The sequence below is a fragment of the Caretta caretta genome, chromosome 7 (assembly GCF_965140235.1).
Source record: "Caretta caretta isolate rCarCar2 chromosome 7, rCarCar1.hap1, whole genome shotgun sequence".
Lineage (NCBI taxonomy): Eukaryota > Metazoa > Chordata > Testudines > Cheloniidae > Caretta > Caretta caretta.
The window spans coordinates 98699817-98714457 of record NC_134212.1 but is presented as its reverse complement, the minus strand read 5'-3'; the positions used below and the strand labels follow the sequence as shown (position 1 = coordinate 98714457).

The following is a 14641-nucleotide window of genomic DNA, read 5'->3' as shown; positions in this document are numbered from 1 at the left end:
CCAATGAAAGCAATAGAATTGTCAAGAACCTGATGTTTCACTTAATTACACATGTGAAAATCAAGACTAACTCCTCTGGAGTCATGGAAGTTACGAATGTGTAAAACTGGGATAAATGGGAAGAGACCCTGGCCTTTAAAAGTTTACTATCAGTTCCAGTTGGGGAAGTATTCAGGTTAGCAGCATAACAAATCATCTTCCAAAGATCACTTTAGTACAAAAGTTCAACACACAATTTATTTCAAACATTTCACCACGTTTCTTCTGAAGTATTTCTCAAGAAGTCTTATTACCTTTATTTTTATTGCAACAAATATTAAAGATATAACTTTGCTGAAAGTTATGCTTTCACACAAAATTGAAGGAGTGGTTCATCATAATGATGAAATCATCAGTCTTGTTAACCACTCACTGTTGGTATTTGTTGCAGTGAAATCATAACAGTAGCTGTAGAACTTTTATTATAGCAAGTCAGTGATGTGTATTGTTAATGTTGTCAGTATTCCATTAGAATTCAACTTTTCTCCCAGTGCTTCATACCAGCCATAAAAATATCTTCTGACCCAGAATAAAACTGTCATTCAAGCCTGGACTTCATTGTGTTGCACAACAATAGCCCTACGTTTTTACAACATTGAATGCAAAGCATACACAGTAAATGTGTGTGTACAGTTCCAATCATATAAAAACTAACTTGATACATATTTTTTTCCAAAAGGAATCTTACTAATTTCCTGCTGTTTAATAAAATACCACCTAAGACATGACCTAACCTGCAAGCTAAAGTCAGCTCAAAAAACCTCTGACATCATCTGCATACAGTGAGTTGGGAGTCCAATTCTTCTCCTTGGCATCTATAACAAAATTGATTTCAATTTTCCAGCAAGGATGCTTGAGGGGAAGAAACCAGAGAGTATGACTCTAAATCATATTCCTCTATATGATTCAGAGTAATACTCTCTAGTTACTGATTAAACATTCATAGCTCAGTATAACAAAACTGCTTGTGATATTATATGTTATGTTGAGCAATGAATGTTTAATCAGATATTAAGCAGAGGTTGCTATAGTCCATACCTGGTTTTAGGTGATGATTTCACTTGCCAGGCAACAAATGGCTCCAGCAAATATGCTGACTTCTTCAGTGCATGAAAGACATTTATAGCCAAATACACAGAGAGGAAATGAAGGATGTGTCTGCATCTACTTATACATCCCAAGAAGGCCAATGGCATTTTGGGATGTATAAGTAGGGGCATTGACAGCAGATCGAGGGACGTGCTCATTCCCCTCTATTCGACACTGGTGAGGCCTCATCTGGAGTACTGTGTCCAGTTTTGGGCCCCACACTACAAGAAGGATGTGGAAAAATTGGAAAGAGTCCAGCGGAGGGCAATAAAAATGATTAGGGGACTGGAACACATGGGTTATGAGGAGAGGCTGAGGGAACTGGGGATGTTTAGTCTACGGAAGAGAAGAATGAGGGGGGATTTGATAGTTGCTTTCAACTACCTGAAAGGGGGTTCCAAAGAGGATGGATCTAGACTGTTCTCAGTGGTAGCAGATGACAGAACAAGGAGTAATGGTCTCAAGTTTCAGTGGAGACTTAGGTTGGATTTAGGTTGGATATTAGGAAAAACTTTTTCACTAGGAGGGTGGTGAAACACTGGAATGCGTTACCTAGGGAGGTGGTGGAATCTCCTTCCTTAGAAGTTTTTAAGGTCAGGCTTGACAAAGCCCTGGCTCGGATGATTTAATTGGGGATCGGTCCTGCTTTGAGCAGGGGGTTGGACTAAATGACCTCCTGAGGTCCCTTCCAACCCTGATATTCTATGATTCTATGATTCTGTGATCTACATCTGTGAAAGATGAATACAAAGGAAAGTCCTTCCTTGGAGTTTGCTAATATTTTCTCTCACACTCTCCTCTCTTCACCTGCCTTCCATATTTAATTTTTTCATTTCACAAAAATTGGAAGCAATCAGGATTCCTGGAGACATATCATCGTTAAGGTAGTCTTTATATATGCTTAGGGCTAGATTGTCTCTTTACACTGTCCCTTTAGACACAACCATCTTTCATCTAAAATTGCCTAAATTCGGTGACCCTCAGGACATGCTGCATCTGTTCGATAGGGATTTTGGAGGGGGCTGAGGGTGTATTTGCCACAAAGTTGGAGTGGAAAGCACGGATTTTTTTGTAGGTGGCAGGCTGGAAACATTACCTTAATGGCGCAGGAGTTTTGTAACAGTGTTAATTATGCGTTAGAGCACCCAGAGACTTGGATAGGCATCTCTTTTTTATTATTTAAATAGAAGTAAATAAATAAGCCTGAAGTAGCCCCAAAGTGCACCGTGACTCGGTGTCAGTTCCTCCCCTTCTTCCTGGCTCCCACAGGGTAGTAATTTGATGCTGGTCTACACAAGTGTCAAATTATGGCACTTGCCCTGCTCCAGTTCAGCTGAACTGTCCAGCAAACACAGGTGCAGCCAAAACTCTGCTCTTTTATCTCCCAGCCTACCAGCTCTGATTCAGTGGAGCTACGCTGATTTACACCAGGATCTTCCCCCCTATATACACAGTACAAAAATTAGTAGTAAGTTTTTCTCAGATGCACACAGGAAGCTATCCGTCACTACATTATCCCATTGCTGTTTTTCACAGCATTGGTACACAGTGTTCCAGAAGGTTTTGGCAAGTCTTATATTCAGGGTCATCTTTCATTATACCGATAATTAGCTTCTGCACTATTGTATAAGCCTCTGAAAGAGATTAGCCAAGCCATTTCCTTGTTACATGTACAATAAAACCTGTGGAACAGAGAGAAATCTAATTATTTCCAATGAAGAATGAAGGATTTTTTTTTCTTTGAACATAAATTAATGTTGAAGTTTTCCATGATCCCAAGGTAATAAGACTCACTACACTATTAAGAAACAACTCAATTGCTCATCTTGAAAGGATGTTGCCAGGCAATGGCCTTGAGAGCTCTTAGTCTAGAGCTCTGGTGTTTGCATTGCAGCTGTAATGTGCCCTAAAGACACTGTGAAGGTTGCATTTTTATACTGAAATAATAATAAAAAAAAGATGAACTATTCGAGAAGGGAAAATAAGGCTGGGGAAACTTAGCTTTTTAATGACAGGTTTCAGAGTAGCAGCTGTATTAGTCTGTATTCGCAAAAAGAAAAGGAGGACTTGTGGCACCTTAGAGACTAACAAATTTATTTAAGCATAAGCTTTCGTGAGCTACAGCTCACTTCATCGGATGCATTCAGTGCAAAATACAGTGGGGATATTTATATACACAGAGAACATGAAACAATGGGTGTTACCATACACACTGTAAGGAGAGTGATCACTTAAGATGAGCTAATACCAGCAGGAGAGCGGGGGGGAAAGAAAACCTTTTGTAGTGATAATCAAGGTGGGCCATTTCCAGCAGTTGACAAGAACGTATGAGCCACACTATTAGAGGCTCGTTCACCTGCACATCCACCAATGTGATAAATGCCATCATGTGCCAGCAATGCCCCTCTGCCATGTACATTGGTCAAACTGGACAGTCTCTACGTAAAAGAATAAATGGACACAAATCGGACGTCAAGAATTATAACATTCAAAAACCTGTCGGAGAACACTTCAATCTCTCTGGTCACTCAGTTAGAGACCTAAAAGTGACAATTCTTCAACAAAAAAACTTCAAAAACAGTCTCCAATGAGAGACTGATGAATTGGAATTAATTTGCAAACTGGATACAATTAACTTAGGTTTGAATAGAGACTGGGAGTGGATGGGTCATTACACAAAGTAAAACTATTTCCCCATCTACCCCCCACTGTTCCTCAGATGTTCTTGTCAACTGCTGGAAATGGCCCACCTTGATTATCACTACAAAAGGTTTTCTTTCCCCCCACCCCCCACCCCCGCTCCAAACTTTATCACCAACTATTGCATCTGCCAACTGATGGTCAGAAATCAGAAAAAGTGTAAACAATTATTACTGGACTCCTCTAGTCAGTTGCTGAATTTTCTGAGCACATCCAGTAATGCTACTGCCTTTGGGAATTCTACAGACACCTTCCTGGTCCAAATCAAGAGGGATTCTGGCCAGGCTACAGTTCTGTCTGTTCAGATTTTCTCTTTACAATTACTGCATTATAATGCCCAGCTTCTCCTTTCCTGGCGGAAAATTTACTGTAAATCCAGGCCTTATAGAGTTGGACTAAACACAGAAATAATTTCTCAGCTAATACTTTTATCCTATGCCAAGATTTGCATCACTGAAAATGGAAAAGACCAACAACAGAAGAATAGATTGAGAAAGCATCCCAGTGTAAAACCAATAAGAAAGTCATACACTGGGGATGGGGAGTGAACTGAGTTCTTTGGTTAGGGATCATTTAACATGCATAATAATATCTTACTAGCTGTAGTAGAATTATAATTTTTAATAATTTTTTACCATCATTATAGACAGGTTTCAGAGTAGCAGCCGTGTTAGTCTGTATCCGCAAAAAGAACAGGAGTACTTGTGGCATCTTAGAGACTAACAAATTTATTTGAGCATAAGCTTTCGTGAGCTACAGCTCACTTCATCGGATGCATGTAGTGGAAAATACAGTGGGGAGATTTTATATACACAGAGAACATGGAACAATGGGTGTTACCATATACACTGTAACAAGAGTGATCAGGTAAGGTGAGCTATTACCAGCAGGAGAGCAAGGGTGGAGGGGGGAACGGACCTTTTGTAGTGATAATCAAGGTGGGCCATTTCCATCATTATAGAAAAGAAAATTGGGTGGGGTCAGCATTGGGACAACACCCTAGGTGATGTTCTACCCAACTCCAGTACATACACACATAGCGACTCCATGGAGAAATCTGAGTTCATAATCTATGTAATATCTCCTGAATCTGGTACCCAAGAATGTATTTTTATCATTGTATGTTATAGTGAAGTTAGTTCTCATGAAAGATGAAAACTGAATTATTTTTATTCACAGGAAGGCACAGCATAGTAGTATCCCTATAGCATCCTACAAATGTGCTTCATTCTTGACCTGAAGGGACCTCTTTTATAGGGAAGAAGGCAATTCAATCTCCAGACCTGTTCAGTCCTTAGCTCCTACTGATCTCCTTTTCTTCACTTCACTTCATTTCTATCCCTCTGTCTAGTCCCAGCTCGTCTTCTGATTCTCATCAGACTCTGGTGCATGCTCCCAGTAAACCCTTTCAACCCTTTCCTTTTCTGAAGTTCCTCCTACTTGGTTCTTTTTCTCAATCCACTAGAATGCTCCTGCTAACAATCCCTAATGTTTTCATAAATTGCGCAGGCTGTTTCTGCACATGAGTCATACTGAACATTGGTGTATCCACACTCAGGAATAGATGAAGGATGGATGTATTCCCTCCAGCACAACTTCATTTTTTCACAGCGTTAATGCATAAAGTTGCATAAAATGACGGCCACACGAAACCTGCCAAATAATATTTAATTATACTTTATTACTACAGCAGTAAAGGAAAACGTGTAAATTTAGCTTTTCAATGATTAAAAAATATCTTGAATGCTCAGGAAATGGGAAGGAGCACGCCCCACTGGAGTCATCCCATTATGCGGCCATCCAGCTTTATGCTTTCATTAATTAAGTCTCCTGAGTTGCCCATAGCGACTAAGCAGTTTAGTGCTGTGGATAGAGTTTGCAACCCTTATGCATGTTGAATAGCACTAACTTGAGCAATCCTATGCACTTCAATGAGACTACTCAGGTGAGTAAATACTACTCAGTGTGAGTAAGGGTTGCAGACTCTAGCCCTGTGAGAGTAACAGCCAGCTATATGACAATGATCAATTTTTTTTTTAGCAAATAACACTCCTTGTGGCATCTCAAGGGTCCTGGGATTGAGTATATCAATAACTAAGTTGACTGTTGTCACTGAATGATGGAATTTGATAAAGGTTTAACTTCTAGTGAGTGTATGTGATATAAAACACTAAGCAGGTGAATTAAAATCAAATTTACCCTATTAGGCATTTTGAAAGGAGAGATTTTTCTGTTAAGTATGGCCTTCATTCATTTGAATACCTGCTAGAGGAACAAGCTTGAGTATTGTACTTCTTGTGATGAACCAAGAGGTATTAATATAGGAACCGATATTGTCCCCTTTGTTTAAGCTGAGTAGAACTTACTCATACAAACACTCCCACTGACTTTGCAATCTCATTTATTTGCTACAGATATAGCAGTAATCTAAAATTAAGTACCAGTCAGCAAGCTTCAGGTCTGACAGTACTGTTATGCTACCTAACTTTCTAATACATTGACTCCTTTAATGAGTCTACTTGCATGAGTAAGTTCCCCTCAGAATGAACAGGGATGGCAAAACCAATCCCCAAGTTTCTTTATTAATGGCATTTATTAACATCATAATTATCTGGGTCATCCTGTTTACCCTTTTTTATACAGTGGCACAACATTAGCTTTTTTCCAGTCTTTTGGAACTTCCCTATTGGTTCAAGACTTACTGAAAATCTGCATTAATGATCCACTGAGCTCCTCAGCTGGCTCTTTTAAAACTCTTGGACACATGTTATATGGGTCTGCTTATTTAGAAATATCTAACTTTAGTAGCTCCTGTTTAACATCCTCCTAATGGATAAGAAGTGTATGTTAGTTTATGGCAAATTATACAGATACAACAACTAAAATTATTCTCAGAATCAGGCCCTAGGCTGTGTCAATACTAGAGAATTGAACCATTTGTAATAGAATTAGTTGGAGAGAACCAATTTAAGCAGAAAAGGTTCAGTGTATCCACACTAGACATGCTGATGCAGTTTAAGAACACTTACACTTTTGTCCCGCTTCCACTCCAGCACTGTTCTGAACTATTTCAATTGCAATGATTTCTGGGTTTCTGTCCTACAGTTCCTGGCACAGATCATAAAGGTGAGTAGATTCTGGAAGATTTCAAAAGACCATTGGTGCACTGTGTCAGATTAGTAGAAATACTAGTTCAGCTGTTTAACCCTGGCATTAAAACAGGTCTGAGAAACATTTTAAAACTAATCTGATTATTATGCCTGCTAAAAAAAAAATCTAGTCTAAATGGTTCTTGCAACCCAGATAGCCCAGTTGGAGCATTCCTATGGAAAGGCATGAATTCTAGGTTAGAATGGTAAACCTCTTTAGTGTGATATGGAATGAACAACTGAACTGATTGCTAACTGAGCCACTCTGATTGCTTTTTGTTTAATTTTATACAGTGCTCATACTGTGTTTCTAGTATGGTGATAGGCACTAGCTATCTATATAATTTCTATCAGCACAGAATGGTGGGTGTATAGACAGATACATGTGGATGTGTGGGCGTAGACAGACATATCACCACGGTTTACTTTTATGTTGTACGCAAGTTATATTGATGAAATAGGGTTTATACCAAGATTAGAAATTGATTGTTTTATCGATCAGAAAAAATGTGCCATTGTTATATATATGTATAATGCACGGTGCAATGAAGTTGGGGTCTTGAAATGATCCTGCAGCACAAATGGGAAAAATAATATCCATCAAGCGAAACTAAGTATGCATTCAAAACTTCTGACCACACAGCCCAGGTTAAACTCTGACTTCGCTGAAATCAATGGGAGTTTTGCCACTGGTTTCCATAGTCCAGGATTTCAGTTTAGTACAGTTCTGTAGTCTCTTGACTCACAAAGCAGCTGTTGTGCTACATTTAAACAGGAAAATGGGGGAATACTTTACCAGCTGAATAAAAATATTATATCTATTAAGAATGGGTAGTTTGCTTTTCAAAGCTTTAATGTGATCTGTTTTATTTTCATTTGCTCATTCTGAGCAGATGTATGTCCTTCCTCCTTTTTAATTTCTATTCTGTATTCCCTTTTTGTTTAAATGAATCTTAAGGTTCTTACTTTCTCCTTATGGTTGTTTTTAGGGATCAAAGGTAACACTGTATTGAAACAATAATTTCACTTCCAGTAGTGTGAGGGAGTTTGGGGGAAATGATAATACTAACTAAAGGATGTAATATCCACTTCATATCATTGGAGGGGAAATACAATATAATTCAGATCTATTTATTTCTGTCTTACTAAATGTAAGAAACCTTTCATAACTCTCAAGAGATTTACAGTTTTATGATGTTTCCTGAAGAGGTAGGTTTGCTGACTTCAGGGAAAAAATCAGCCAATTTCTATTGTCAAGGGACAATCAAAATAAAAAATTTCAGTGTGCCAGAAAGACATGTTAATATTTGTCTGAGTTACAAATGAAAAGGCACTTTATTTTGTATTCCATTTCAGAGACTAAAATTCCACTTTAGAGTAGAAATAAAAATAACTAAATTTTACAATGTTAAAATTCAATATTATTTATATTTTTAATCCTTAATATGCTCCCCCTACACCATCTAAACATCTAATATCTTTTCAATTTTCATTGGACTGGCAAGCCATACTAGAAACATGGATGCATCTTTTCAACAGATTCACCTGGAGTTTGGTGTGAAAGTAGAATGAATTATATTGAAATTATAATTCATTAAAGAAATGCATCTGGTGGGTTTGTTGAAATATAGTTGTCAGGAAGAGAAACATTAAGGAGTGTGAGACAATGGGTCCTCAAACTAATTAACTTAGAGCTCCTACTGAGCTAGGAGATTGGTAAATGTTAGTATGCAAATAAGATATGTATGTATATTTGTCAGTTTCTGCTTCCTTTTGTCTCTTATATTAAACTGGCTTTGGCATATCTGTATAAATAAGTTAGCTTGAGCTTTTGCAGAGGGCTCACATATCTGGGTGCATTGGCAAAGCACTTTGCTAATAAACAGAGTGGTCTGACAAATTCTGTGAGCCTTGAATCTGACTTTGACATTGGTTTACATAACATTCTGCTTTTCTGAGAAACCAAGGTAGATGTTGAAATACTTACAGAATGTTAGGAGTTCACCAACTAAAATAAAATAAAGCTACCACTTGCTGACTACTTGAGTGTGTACAAATTATTTGTTCTCCCATCTCATTATAACTGTAATATCTGACACTTTAAAAGCATTTTTAAAGCTGTTCAAATCCTCTTGTTGAATATGGCTTTGAAGACTGCTTTTATTTACCAACATGATTTTAAGGGCTCCTATTTTGCAGAAAGCATTGTTTTTAGTTGATATAAATGAATAACATTACTTTTTATTTTTGAATGGGTTTACACACACATCCCAATTCACTGATTTTAAATGGTACTAATAGTCTATAATATGTATTTTGCAATATGGGCCCCATCTAATGCCTATTGAAGCCAATGGAAAAACTCCCATTGACTTAAATGGATGTTGGATTAGACCTTATGTTAGTGTGACTGAGGTCATGTCTACACTACGAAAGTACTCCGATTTTACAGAAGTCGATTTTTGGGAACAGATTGTATAAAGTCGAGTGCATGCGTCCACACTAAGCACATTAATTTGGCGGTGTGTGTCCACAGTATCGTGGCAAGCGTCGACATTCCAAGCGGTGCACTGTGGGTAACTATCCCACAGTTCCCGCAGTCCCCGCTGCCCATTGGAATTCCGAGCTCCCAATGCCTGATGGGGCCAACAATTTGTCGTGGGTGGTTATGGGTAAATGTCATCAGTCAACCCTCCCTCTCTCCCTGAAAGCAACGGCAGACAATCATTTTGCGCCCTTTTCCCTGGATTGCCCGAGCAGATGCCATAGCACGGCAAGCAGGGAGCCCGTTCAGCTCACTGCAGCAGTTATGACCATTGTAAACACCTCGCGCATTATCGTGCAGTTTATGCAGAATCAGCGCCTGAAAAACCAGGCGAGGAGGCGATGGCAGCACGGTGATGAGGACATGAACACAGATTTCTCTAAAAGCGCGGTCCCTGGCAATTTGGAGATCATGCTGTTAATGGGGCAGGCTCATGCTGTGGAATGCCGATTCTAGGCCCAGGAAACAAGCACAGAGTGGTGGGACCGCATAGTGTTGCAGGTTTGGGATGATTCCCAGTGGCTCCGAAACTTTCGCATGCGTAAGGGCCCTTTCAGGGAACTTTGTGACTTGCTTTCCTCTGCCCTGAAGCGCAAGAATACCAAGATGAGAGCAGCCCTCACAGTTCACAAGCTAGTGGCAATAGCCCTGTGGAAGCTTGCAATGCCAGACAGTCGGTAATCAATTTGGAGTAGGCAAATCTACTGTGGGGGTTGCTGTGATGCAAGTAGCCAATGCAATCATTGAGCTGCTGCTATCAAAGGTAGTGACTCTGGGAAATGTGCAGGTCATACTAGATGGATTTGCTGCAATGTGATTCCCTAACTGTGATGGGACTATAGATGGAACGCATATCCCTATTTTGGGACCGGACCACCAGGGCAGCCAGTTCAATGGTGCTGCAAGCACTGGTGGATCACAAGGGACGTTTCAACAACATCAACGTGGGATGGCCGGGAAAGGTTCATGATGCTCGCGTCTTCAGGAACTCTGGTCTGTTTAAACGGCTGCAGGAAGGGATTTACTTCCCAAACCAGAAAATAACTGTTGGGGATGTTGAAATGCCAATAGTTATCCTTGGGGACCCAGCCTCCCCCTTAATGCCCTGGCTCATGAAGCTATACACAGGCCCCTGGACAGTAGTAAGGAGCTGTTCAACTATAGGCTGAGCAAGTGCAGAATGGTGGTAGAATGTGCATTTGGATGTTTAAAGGATCGCTAGAGCAGTTTACTGACTCGCTCAGACCTCAGCGAAACCAATATTCCCATTGTTATTGCTGCTTGCTGTGTGCTCCACAATCTCTGTGAGAGTAAGGGGGGGACGTTTATGGCGGGGTGGGAGGTTGAGGCAAATTGCCTGGCCGCTGAATACGTACAGCCAGACACCAGGGCGGTTAGAAGAGCACAGCAGGAAACGCTGCGCATCAGAGAAGCTTTGAAAACCAGCTTCATGACTGGCCAGGGTACTGTGTGATGCTTCTGTTTGTTTCTCCTTGATGAAAACCCACCCCCGTAATTGCCTCTAAATTCCCTGTAAGCCACCCGCCCTCCCCCCTTCAATCACAGCTTGCTTGCAAAGGAAATAAAGTCACTATTGTTTAAAAAACATGTATTCTTTATTAATTGATTATAAAAATAGGGAGATAACTCACAAGGTAGCCCAGGTGGGGTGTGGGAGGAGGGTAGGAGGGAAGGAAAAGGCCACTTCAAAACTTGTTGAATGACAGCCTTCTGTTGCTTGGGCTGTCCACTGGGGTGGAGTGGTTGGGTGCCCGGAGCTTCGCCCCCCCCTCCCCCGCCCCGCGTTCTTGGGCGTCTTGGGGAGGAGGGAGGGCAGTTAAATAGGGGCTGCAGCGGCAGTCTGTGATCCTGCTGCCGTTCATGAACCTCTACCAGACGCCGGAGCACGTCCATTTGATCTTGCAGTAGCCCCAGTGTTGCCTCATGCCTTCTCTGATCTTCCTGCTGCCACCTCTCCTCACATTCATTGGCTGCTTTCCTGTACTCTGCTATTGTGTCCCTCCACACATTCTGCTTAGCTCTGTCAGTGCCAGACGACTGCATGAGCTCAGAGAACATTTCATCGCTCGTGCGATTTTTTCGCCGCCTTATCTGAGATAGCCTTTGGGACGGAGGAGGGAGGCTTGAAACATTTACAGCTGCTGGAGGAAGAAAAGGGAGTGAAGTATTAAAAAAAATACATTTTACAGAACAATGGCTATACCCTTTCATGGTGAACAACACTATTCACATTACATAGCACATGAGATTTTGGTACAAGGTCACATTTTCCATCTTATATTGAGTGCCTGCGGCTTTGGTGTTAGAGATCACACACGCAGTGCTGGGCAACAGAATTCGGCTTGCAGGAGGCCATGGTAAGCTAGAGTCTTTCGGCTTCTGCAACCTTCATAACAGCAGTGCCCTCCTCTCCCACACCAAGCAAAGCACGTTGAGTTGGCCATTTAGTGCTGTGGTTTTCCTGTTAATGTGCAGCAGCAGAAACCAAACTAACCCTCCCCGCCCCACGCTGCATGCAATTCTCTGGGACGATCGCTTTACCCCTCACCCCACTGCGCGGCTGGTATCAGGGAAGATCCCTGCTAGCCAAATGCGAACAGCTCAGCGCCAATGGCCCCCCTTCCTACCACGTGGCTAACTGAAGGGAGGATTTCTTTTCAGCCACAGGCAAACGGTCCAGTAGGAACAGCCACCTCTGAATGTCCCCTTAATTCAATTCCCCTATTTCAATCAGGTTACCATGAACGATATCACCCTCCTGAGGATAACACAGAGAGATAAAGAACGGATGTTGCTTGAATACCAGCAAACACCAGGACCATACGCTGCCAGGCTTTGTCATGCAGTGATACCAGATTACTTGCTACTGGCATGGCGTGGTAAAGTGTCCTACCATGGAGGACAGAATAAGGCTGCTCTCCCCAGAAACCTTCTGCAAAGGCTTTTAGAGTGCCTCCACGAGAGCTTCATTGAGATGTCCCTGGAGGATTTCCGCTCCATCCCCAGACACATTAACAGACTTTTCCGGTAGCTGTACTGGCCACGAATGCATCCCAAGTCCTCAGGGCTAATTAATCATTAAAAAATGCTTGCTTTTATAACATGTATTATATTTAAAAAGGTACTCTCATCAGAGGTCCCTTCTCCGGCTTGGTTGGGTTGGGAGGGTATTTCAGTCAGGGTAATAAAAAGATCCTGGCTGTCGGGGAGAACGATGTGCTTTGTGATTTCCTCAAGCTCATCCTCCTCCTCCTCATCTTCCCCGTCCGCAAAATCCTCAGGCATGACGGAGAGTACCCCATCTTCGCAGTCCATGGACAGGGGTGGGTTAGTGATGGAGGCTCCCCCTAGAATTTCATGCAGCTCAGCGTAGAAGCGGCATGTCTGGGGCTCTGTCCCGGAGCATCCGTTTGATTCTTTGGTTTTCTGGTACGCTTGTCTGAGCTCCTTAAGTTTCACCCGGCACTGTGTTGCGTCCCTGCTGTAGCCTCTGTCCCTCCCGGCCTCGGAGATTTTTTAAAATGTTTTGGCATTTCGTCTTTTGGAATGTAGTTCTGATAGCACAGACTCCTCTCCCCATACAGCGATCAGATCCAGTACCTCCTGTTCGGTCCATGCTGGAGCTCTTTTTCGATTCTGGGACTGCATGGTCACCTGTGCTAATGAGCTCGCCTGGTCACACAGGAAATGAGATTCAAAAGTTCCCGGGGCTTTGTCTGTCCAGCTGGCCAGTGCATCCGAGTTCAGAGTGCTGTCCAGAGCGGTCACAATGGTGCACTGGGGGATAGCTCCCAGAGGCCAATACCTTTAAATTACGTCCACACTAACCCTAATTCGAAACGACAATGTTGATTTTAGCGCTAATCTCCTCGTTGGGGAAGAGTACAGAAATTGGTTTTAAGAGCCCTTTATGTAAAAAAAAAAATGGCTTCGTTGTGTGGATGAGTGCAGGGTTAATTCGATTTAACGCTGCTAAATCCGACATAAATTCGTAGTGTAGATCAGACCTGAGGATAGAATTTGATCTACAAGGACAAATTTGTCTCTCACACCGGTGCACAGCTATTGGAATCAATTACCCCATTATAGTTACACTATAAATATGCTTCAGTGTTTGATTAAGACTATATTGCACTGTGTGTACTCCAAAAAGTACTGCAGGCATAAAACTCTTTGTTTAATTTTCCATGTCTTTTGTTCTTTGTTTGTAGGTGACTCCAAGTGAAACTGAAGTTGGTCAGTGAAAATGATTACAGGAGGATTGTGTGCTGGTACTTCCAGCAGCCTTTCTGCTTTTAAGTGGTTAACCTCTAAATCCTTACTGTGCCAGGGCCGCCATCATCATATTTTTAACTTGCACAGTAAAACCTTTCTGCAGGAAAGGGTGAGCATTAGTTTCAGTTAAAATGAATGTTTTTCTTTTATTTCTCCATTATTTAAAATGTAGTACAGGCAGATATTAAAAGGAGTGTGAAACTATGGTTTCCTTATTTTATAAAAAGGTAGGTTGATACAGACCCAAATGTTAGATTCAGAACTATTAGAAAGTAATTTCTTCAACACCGCTAGAAACACTGACTTCTCAGAAAACATGTACCAGCCCATCTTATATGAATCAATCATGGAATCTGCCTGACAGCAGGTACTTTGCCAGAGTTTGGCAGGGATAGAAAGACCCCCCTCCCCAAGACTATCCTCAAAGTGTATAATATTATCCAGTTACTTGATGCACATTTTAAGCTGAGAAGCTCTGGTTTACACTGCTAAAATGACAAAGACTTTTTGATCTTTTGTCCTCCTAAAGTATCGTTTCAGTAAACTGCTGACGCATAATATGTAACTTATTTGACGTTTAGAAGATTTAGGGCATAAGGTCTTTAATTTAATTGCAGAGCTGATATGACAATGTAACACTACCTTGGGGAAAAAGAAAGAGAAGTCTGCTTTAATAAAAAATGCAACTTAGGATAGATGTTTTACTTTTGATAAGAACCACTCTCTACCATCATGGACACTGCTTCATATGGAAAAAAACCCTTAAGTCAAGTAAACAGATAAATTCAAACAGATGTTCAGTAAGTAGCTTTAATTCCCAGCA

General features: G+C 41.2%; 1 protein-coding gene and 1 long non-coding RNA gene across 3 annotated transcripts in view; both read right to left on the bottom strand.

Moving 5' to 3' along the window:
* Positions 1–14641, bottom strand: part of STK32C (serine/threonine kinase 32C) — a 250025-nt gene that overhangs the window by 53385 nt on the left and 181999 nt on the right. The window lies entirely within an intron of this gene.
* LOC142072818 (uncharacterized) lies at positions 11117–12598 on the bottom strand. The gene is made up of 2 exons (XR_012669405.1): positions 12437–12598; positions 11117–11684 (listed from the first exon to the last, which is right to left on the bottom strand). It is a non-coding gene; the product is annotated as an uncharacterized LOC142072818 (long non-coding RNA).